Below are 8,960 nucleotides of genomic sequence, written 5' to 3' on the forward strand. Positions count from 1 at the left end.
TGTACTTAATTTAAACAAGAGATTTATATGAACAAACCCAACATTTTTTGAACCAAATAAACAAGGACAAACAAAACCGTATTTGAATCAAAGAGAAATTTTCGACCCTATATTAAAGAAATAATTTGATTTAAACACAATTTCTTGAATTAAACAGAAATATTTTGATTTAAACATTTTCCTCAGTGACATTGAAAGTGCTTCGAATTAAAGCACTATAAAATATAATTATTAACCATAATGGTGGACCAAAAAATGCTTTTCGAGCAACAGGACAAGTCACCCCCCCCCCCCCATACAATTTCAATTTCTGGAGAAAATTAATCCGTCATTTTTTATTTTTCAAATTTTGAAACATTAACACGTGCCACCGCATGGTGGGGTGAAATGAGATGTCCACGAACAAATGAACTTTTAACCCAAACTATTCGACGGATTTTAAACTTTGAAAAAAATTAAGCCTTATGAAATTTCTAGAAAAGTAATCGAGGTATATTTTTAAAAAAGTTAATTTTTTTTTTATTTAACAATCAAAATGCATTTTAAAAAAAATCGAAGATGCCGTTTTGAAGGTATTTATCCAATTTATGCGAAAGACACAAAATTAGTGGAAAAACTGGTTTTGAATGATTTTAAGCAGTATCAGAAAATTAAAAAAATTATTTACAATTTCTAAAAACAAATTAATGAACAAAAGTTAGACTTTTAGTAAAAATGATATATAACTACTTTAGATTGGTATTTTTAAGAGGAAATCTGAAGGAAAAAATTTTTTCGATATGACTTATACAAAAGTAGAGACCATTTATTAATTATTGAAACAAATTTTATAAATTAATTTATAATTTCTGTCATTTTCAAATAGATATATTTCGTTTTTTAACAGAAAGGACAAAAAATGTCTTGATTATAGCTCTTTTGTGCGATTCTTTGAATTCAGACAATTAGTGTTATTTTTCTAAGCAAAATTAATTAACAAATGCATAATATTATCATGCCTTAGTTAAATGAATTGATTTTTTTAACCAACTTCAGGCATGTTTAAAATATCTATGATACTTGGTTATAATCTTTTTTTCAATATTACAAATTCAGAATTCTTGCATTTTTAAGATTGAAAAATTGAATAATTGAAATTGCTTTAATTTTAAGGATAGGTAAACAAATCCAGTTTTCAATTCTAAATCCTTTAAAATTACAAGTGGAAATAGAATTCAAAGTGAATAAATGAGTTAGAAGATTATTAATAATTAAAAATAGAAACAATAATCGCAAATAAAATATTCTGGAAAAAATACAAAGAATTTTTAAATAAATGTAAGCTTCTTGAGATTATACGATATAGTAGTAAAATACAAAATAATCTATTACTGACCGCACGTAGTTGGTATTTTTTTTCAACCGCGTTAGTCGCGGCTAGGTGTTATGGGCCCATTGTACTGCCTGTTACGTTATTAACGGGCATTGAGTAACAATGAATTTTATATATATAAAATTTTATGGTTTAATCAGCAGTATCGAAAGCGGGGCTTTCATTTACGACTTCGTTTTTAGCGCGCTGAAAGGAATATGCTCGGGAGGTAATATAAATGAGAGAGATTATTCATTTTTGATATCATATTTGTCAGCCTCTATCGAGATTATCCAAACAAACCTTCGACAATCCATATTCATTAGTTTTTTAAATCATGACCGCGACATCTTTCGTTTTTATCAAATATTACTCCTCACTTTTTCACATATTTTTAAAATTAATTTCCCTTTTCAAACATGTAAACAATAATAATTTGACCTTAATTGCATTAAAGAATTATTTTTATTTACATTATTGTAAAAGGAATACATTAAATATTAGAAATTTTAGAAATGCATTGCATTTTTGTTGGATTGTTCCTTTTTGTATTTGGAAAATGTAATAAACTGAATAAATTGGTTCAAAATCACCCACAAATATTATGTGAACGCGGTGACCTATTTTCCTAATATTAATAATTCAAGTATTTACAGGTTTTAACCATTTTTTACATTTACAAATGATGCATGTTATAATACTTTCATAACAAAAATTAAATCATGGTACTCATAAAAAAATCAGGTTCTTAATGCCATATAAATATTTTTTAAATTGAAAAATCATCTGCAAACTTACAAAAAAAATTTGGACACTGGGGATCTTTTTCTCACGTGATTTATTTAAAAATATATTAAAAATTTCATGCTTGTACTTCAAAGAATAAGGTTTCTTTATAGGATGAACATGTTTTTTAAATTGGAAGATTCAATCAGATACGTATACAAAAAAACTGATCATGATTTTTGAAGAGATTTTTTATAGTTTCGATAGTTTTATTTTCATTTAACTAAAAAAATCAAATTATTTGAACAATCTTCCCTGGTATTTTCATTTAGTTGTCTTTCTAATAAATTTTTGTTAAAGGTTATTTTTCTAATATATTCCTTTTAATTAAAAAATTTCTCAATTAGTGTCCTGATGTAATGTGTGGAAAATAATAAAACATAATACATAAATCTATATACAGGAGCTGATTAATTACTTTTCCTAATTCTAAATAATTATTTGAATTTATAGAATTTTCAATATTTTTGAACATTATTATTTTCAAAAAAATTGATTCAATTTTATGTCCAATTTTCTTTTAGGAACTTAATCTTACTGTTGAAAAATTTATTTTTTTTGGTTGGAAATAATTAATATGTTTAGGCAAAATTTCATTTCGTTGAAAAATCAGTTTCAATATTGAAAATTAATTTTTTTTAAATTAAAAATTTAAGTATTCCATTATTCGTCGAATTGTTTCAATAGGAATTTTATATTTAGGCTTAAAAATTCACCTGTCTAGTTAAAAATTAACAATCTGATAAAAAATTTATTTTATTTGGTTAAAAACTTCTTTCTCCAGCTTAAAATCAATCTAGTTCATTTTTTGTTTAAAATTTATCTTTTTTAGTCGAAAAATAACCTAATTTTTGGAAAATTTGTCACTTTTTAGAATTCGTTTTTTTATTATTAAAAATTTATTTCACTAAAAATGTAGCTATTCAATTTTTGTTAGAAAATATATCTTTTTCAGATGAAGTTCACTTATTTTAATAAGAATTCGTCTTTTTTTAACACTAAATTAAACTATTTTAAAAATTCGTCTTCGTGACTAGAGAAATCAACAGTTTGGCTGAGATTTCATTTCTTTACTGACTGAAAATTTTTACTTGGTTGGAAATTTAATAATTTCGTTGAAAATTTGTATTTTTTGATTTATCTCGTTTTAAAGAAAAATGATGTAAAGTGAGTTAAATTTTCCTCTATTAATATCGATAAAAGATTGAAGTTGCGATTGACATGGAGCTGCAGAGAACTTATATATCCATTAATATAAAATTGATTACGCGAGGTAATCGATTTCGAGAGTAGAGTGCTAACGAAATTACCCTATATTGCTAGGAAGTCAATAGGCTCCGATGTATGCAACGATGCATAGATATTTATTTTAGAATATCGGTAAAAAAAAAGATTCTTAGTTAAAAATATTATAAAAACATCTTATATATATTTATATATGATTATTCAAAAATTAGTTAATATAAATATCAATAAATTGTTGCAGATCTCTCATTACGTAATATACTCTTGCAGAAGTAGAGTAAATTTAACCTCAAGGGTGAATACTGTATGAATGAGAGAATATCATATGGATAATTGACAACCACATATCTGATTTTCATTTCGAGGATCAATAACAAAGTTAAAATTAGGGAAATTTTGAATAAAACCCTTGGAAATTGAAGATTCGAAGTATAGAAATAGATAACCGACAAAATCGGAATTTTTCAGCAGAGCGAAATATCATTTTGTCAAGTTGAAAGCACTGTTTAAAAATAATTTTAGAAATTTTAGTTTGAACAAAAAGAAAAATCTACTACTAAACCATATTATGTTGCTAAATTGGGAGGAAATGACCTTGATAACAAAAATCTATTTCATAATTTAAAACAATAATAAAAATTTCTCCTAAGATATGCGGAGACTGAAAATGAATAAAAAATGGTTAATTTAATAAAAAAGTATTTGTTCCGGGGACATAAAACTTTACTGTCACGTATAAAACTGACTTTTTGTAGAAAATGATTACTTAAGATTTTAGTTTGGGATTTGAGTGGTACTTTGGTGCTAAAAAAGTGGCAAGTACTTTTTTTAAAGAATAATTTTTCTATTTTACTGTATTAAAAAGCTTTTAGGAAGACGAATGTAATCAGGAAATGGCTTAAAAAGGGTAAGAGGTTAGGCAATTAAAAAAAATAAGATAAAGATGGTAGAAAAGTATAGAAAGTCTGTTCTCTGGCTTAAAAATTTCAAACTTCAAACACATTTAAAACTGAAAACTTTGAAATTTTGATTATTTGATATTAGCGTTCGAAAATGAACAATTCTGAATTTTAAGTAATGATAATTAGTCGAAATTTTAAGGTTTAAAATTTTATCTAATTATTTCAAGTTCAGACAAACTTCCACTGTTTATTTTTATTAATTGAGCAGTAAGAGTGAAATAAACTTCTATTAAATTATTACGAGAATCGTAAAAATTGAGTCTATAAATTGAAAATTCAGGCCACTTCAAAATAACAAGTTAATTAATGGAATTGGTGCGGATTCTAGTTTGGAGTATTTAAAAATTAAAAGTTTCAATTCAGTTTCCAGTTATAATTATCAAATTATGATATTATGAAATATCAAACTTCCCAACTGTAGAATGTACCTCGGCTATTCAGAATTTAAATGATTTAAATTAAAAACTTTAATTTTTTGAAAAGCGTTGAAAAGTTAAAATTTACTAATTTAAATACTAATAATGATTTTGAAATTAAATTTGTTAAATGTTAGTTTTATTATATATAAGGAAACAATTTTTACTTTTGATTGTAAACAATTGAGCAATTGGAATAAAACAAATTTCTAGTTAATCATTCTGAGATTCTTATATAACTTATTAATTAAATTAGAACTAATTATAATATAAAATAACTGAAGGGAAAAATTTTATTTAGCTTTTAAGTTTCAATATGAAAATAGAGTAATTTAAACTATTGCATTATAACTTTAACAATCTACGAAATTTGAATCTTCAAAAATCAAATAAACTCCAACTAAATAATTATGAAAATCATTGAGGTTTTTTAATTATGAAATTATAAAATCTCGAGCTTCTAAATTGTAAAATTTGTCTGAAAATATAAATAATTGAAATTAAAAACTTCAAATTTCAAAATTTAAAGTATTTGGAAAAAGCGTTAAATATTGAAAATTTCTGACTTTAAATGATAATTATGATTTAATATAAAGTTTTTGAACATGTTTATTTTAAACTTAACCATATAAAATTCAGTAATTTTTACTTTGGATCGTAGAAAAGGTGACTGGCAAAAAATAAATTTCTAGTAAATCATTCTGAGATTCGTGAAAATTTGAGAGCCGATAAATGAAAAATTTAATCAATTTAAAAATATTTAACTTATTATTTAAATTAGAACGAATTTTAATTTAAAGTATTTAAAAATAAAAATCTGTATTTCACTTTCAAGTTTCAATATGATAATAAAATAATTGAAACTGCTGCATTATAACTTCAACAATCTACCAAATTTAAAACATTAAAAAATTAAAAAAATTCTATTAAATAATTATAAGTGTCATGGATGTTTTCTGATTTTAAAATTATGAAAAATCAAACTTCTAAATTGCAGAATTCACCTTACACTTATTAAAATTTAAATAATTTAAATTAAAAAGTCAAGAGTTTAAAGTATTAAAAAAAGCAATCGAAAGTAAGCAATTCGGAATTTAAATAACAATAATAATAATTTTGTATTAAAATTTCCAAAATGTTGATTTTATTAAATAATATTAGCTTATTTTTGCTTTGTATTGTAGACAATTGAGCAATAAGAATTAAACAAATTTCTATTAAATCATTATGACAATCGTAAAAATTTGAGTTTTTAGATTAAAAATTGAAACAAATTGAAAATATCAAACTAATTATTTGAATTTGTACGGCTTCTAATTTGAAGAATTTCAAAATGTAATTTAAAATTCAGCTGCCAAGTTTAAATATAATATGACAATAATTTAAACTTAAATGTTGAAACATAAACAATCTACAAAATATAAAACATTAAAAATTAAATAACTTCAATTAAATAATTATAAAAATAATTATTGTTTTCTATTTATTATATATCCAATTTTAAACTTTTAAAATCTCTTAAATCATAATGAGAATCCTAAGAATTTGAGTAATGGTAAAAATTGTAATATAAGACTAGGTTCAAAACAAAATCATTAATTCAAAAAGAAAGAATTTTCTCCTTTTTGAAATGGACTCCTTTTTAATACCTGGTTAGTTTAAAGTTTGAAAGTGCAAAGGCAAATTTGGCTAAATTAAGATATATATCACGAAGCTAATTTTAGAAGGCTGCAATATCATTAAAATTGCACTGAGTAAGAATTTATCTCGTAAATCTTCGTTTACCCTTAAGAATTTTAATTTTAAAAGCGTTTAAGAGAAGGTTTAAAAAATATATCATTATAAAAGTTAAAAAAAAAACTTCTAATGAGAGTCATAATTGTAGAATCGGAATAAATCTGAAAATGTATTTACTGAAGCCTGTGGAAGTTGTTTAATTAACATGTCGCATACTTAGAAATCGAACAATGTTCTTTACATTCAATACAATTTTATCATTATAAACTAAGAACTTTAAAATTGAAAAATGTTTTCGAAAGTTAGCAATTTTTAGAATGAAACAAAGAAAAATAAATTATTAGAATCTTAAAAACTTCTAATTAATGATCATAAGAATCATAAAAATTTGAAGTCCATAATTTGAAAATTTAAAAATATTAAACTTAGTAACTAAATTGGTACGGATTTTAGTTAAATGTATTTCAAAATGAAGATTTTTTATTGAGGTTTTAATTTTAAATGGAGTAATAGAGCGATTAAAACTCGAAAGTTGAAAATATAATAGACTATAAAAACCAAAGCAAATTCCAATTTAATAATGATAACAAAAGATAATTAATTAGAACTAGTGCGGTATAAAAGGAAATAGTCAAAACTGTAATACATTTTCCAATCTGAGAATACGCAGACAAATGCTTCTCACTATTTAAATATATTAGGAAACCCTATTTTCAAATTCTGTATTTTCATTGAAATTGTTTGAATTAAAAATGTTTTTAACTCTCTAAATATTAAAATTAAATATTGTAATGGAAGTATTAATTGTAGAATACCAATCAATTACAAAAATTCTTGAACTAAAGCCTATTGAAATACTTAACATTTATCTTTATGAAATAGTTAACTTCAAAAGAAACTTTAAAATTTATAGTATTTAAAACAAGCATTTAACCCTCTCAGCCTAGGCATCAAAATCACTGGTTCAGATTAACGAATCAGGATTTTTTATTTGTTGAACTATAGCTGAAAATCTCACAAAAATAAATATTATAAAATTAATCAGATGAATTTGAAACATTACCATAAATATTTTCACAAAACTGAAACAACTATATAAGCAGCCGAAAATATCGTCCGGGTATAATATACCCAGCCTAGGCTGTGACGGTTAAAAGTGAATAATGTAGGATTCAAATAAGGCTAATGATTTTGAATCAAAATGTTTTAAAATGTTTCTTTAAGTATTTGGTTCTTTTTTAAATTAGCTTTCACGTTCAATATAAAATAGAATAGTTCAAACTGGGCTGTTCAAAATGTTAAAAATATGAAAAATTTAAATAATTTAAAATCAAAATAATCAAAATGAAATAATTATAAGAACCATTAACATTTTCTAAATGGAAACTTAAAAATCTAAACTAAGTCGAACTAATTCAGGTAAATAGCAAATAGTTCAATCTTGAACAAAACAATAATTTTAATAAGAAATTATTTATTAATAAAAAATAAGGTTAGAAAAACCGCAGGTAAATATATTGGAAACCCAATTTAAAAATGCTGCATTATTATTAAAATTAAAAAGAATAAGAAATTTTCTGGTAGATCTTCTTATATACCGAAGAATTTCAACTGTTTCAAGAGCGCTCGAAAGTAGGTTAAGAATGTCTCATTTAAAATTTAGAAAAAAAGTTTAATTGAAATCTTTAATTAGAAAATCGTAATTTATTAAAAAATCTATCAAGTATAATCCCTGATGTTTTCCATCGCTTTTAAAATAGTACCATTGAAAGAATGCTAACTTTTGTTTGATTACATATAATACGAACAAAAAAAAACTAACAAAAAATAACAATTTTAAATTCTAACTGCAGGTTTGTGGTTCCATTCTGCAGCGAGATTTTTTTGGAATTTATAATAACGCGAATAGTTCATATTTTTCTAAATGCACGTTATAATAAAAAATTCGAAGTATGAATAGCCTCCTTGTTCAGGTTCAGTTTTTACTATAAGCAAACATTTTATTTAAAAATTAAAATCCTCGACAAGAATTTTTACCAGTATTTAATTCAAAATATTTTTGTAAAATGATTTGATGAAACAAATCAATCCTTTCTTCGACCGTTGATATTTATTGATTTCAAATCGTAGATTTCAAATTATTTATGTCTTACGGTCCAATCGTAAATCGAAAAAATAAATATGAGTCAAAAAAACATGTTCTTCGAAACTCAGATATTTATTTAATAGAAAAAACTCCTTTCAAAACTTCCTGACGTTTCAGTACACATGCGTACCTTTTTCAAAGGTTCTTAAACCTGAGTTGATGATAGTTTAAATAGTCAAAAAGATCAATTTTCAGTCAAAAAAAAGGAACATTTAAGTCAATAGTTTTAAGAAAATTAATTAAAATTTAGTCATTTTTTGAAGTCTCAAAAAATTTTTTCGAGACTTCAATCGATTACAACTACATTTTTTAAAATT

At 23.7% G+C, this 8,960-nt stretch overlaps 2 protein-coding genes across 3 annotated transcripts in view; both read right to left on the bottom strand.

Annotated features, from left to right (window-relative positions):
* The window catches only part of LOC117177261 (potassium channel subfamily K member 18-like), a 193,638-nt gene that overhangs the window by 182,455 nt on the left and 2,223 nt on the right, over positions 1-8,960 (bottom strand). The gene's annotated exons all lie outside the window — the stretch shown is intronic.
* Positions 1-8,960, bottom strand: part of LOC117177262 (two pore potassium channel protein sup-9-like) — a 193,233-nt gene that overhangs the window by 38,521 nt on the left and 145,752 nt on the right. The gene's annotated exons all lie outside the window — the stretch shown is intronic.

Source organism: Belonocnema kinseyi, chromosome 7 (genome assembly GCF_010883055.1).
Source record: "Belonocnema kinseyi isolate 2016_QV_RU_SX_M_011 chromosome 7, B_treatae_v1, whole genome shotgun sequence".
Classification (NCBI taxonomy): domain Eukaryota; kingdom Metazoa; phylum Arthropoda; class Insecta; order Hymenoptera; family Cynipidae; genus Belonocnema; species Belonocnema kinseyi.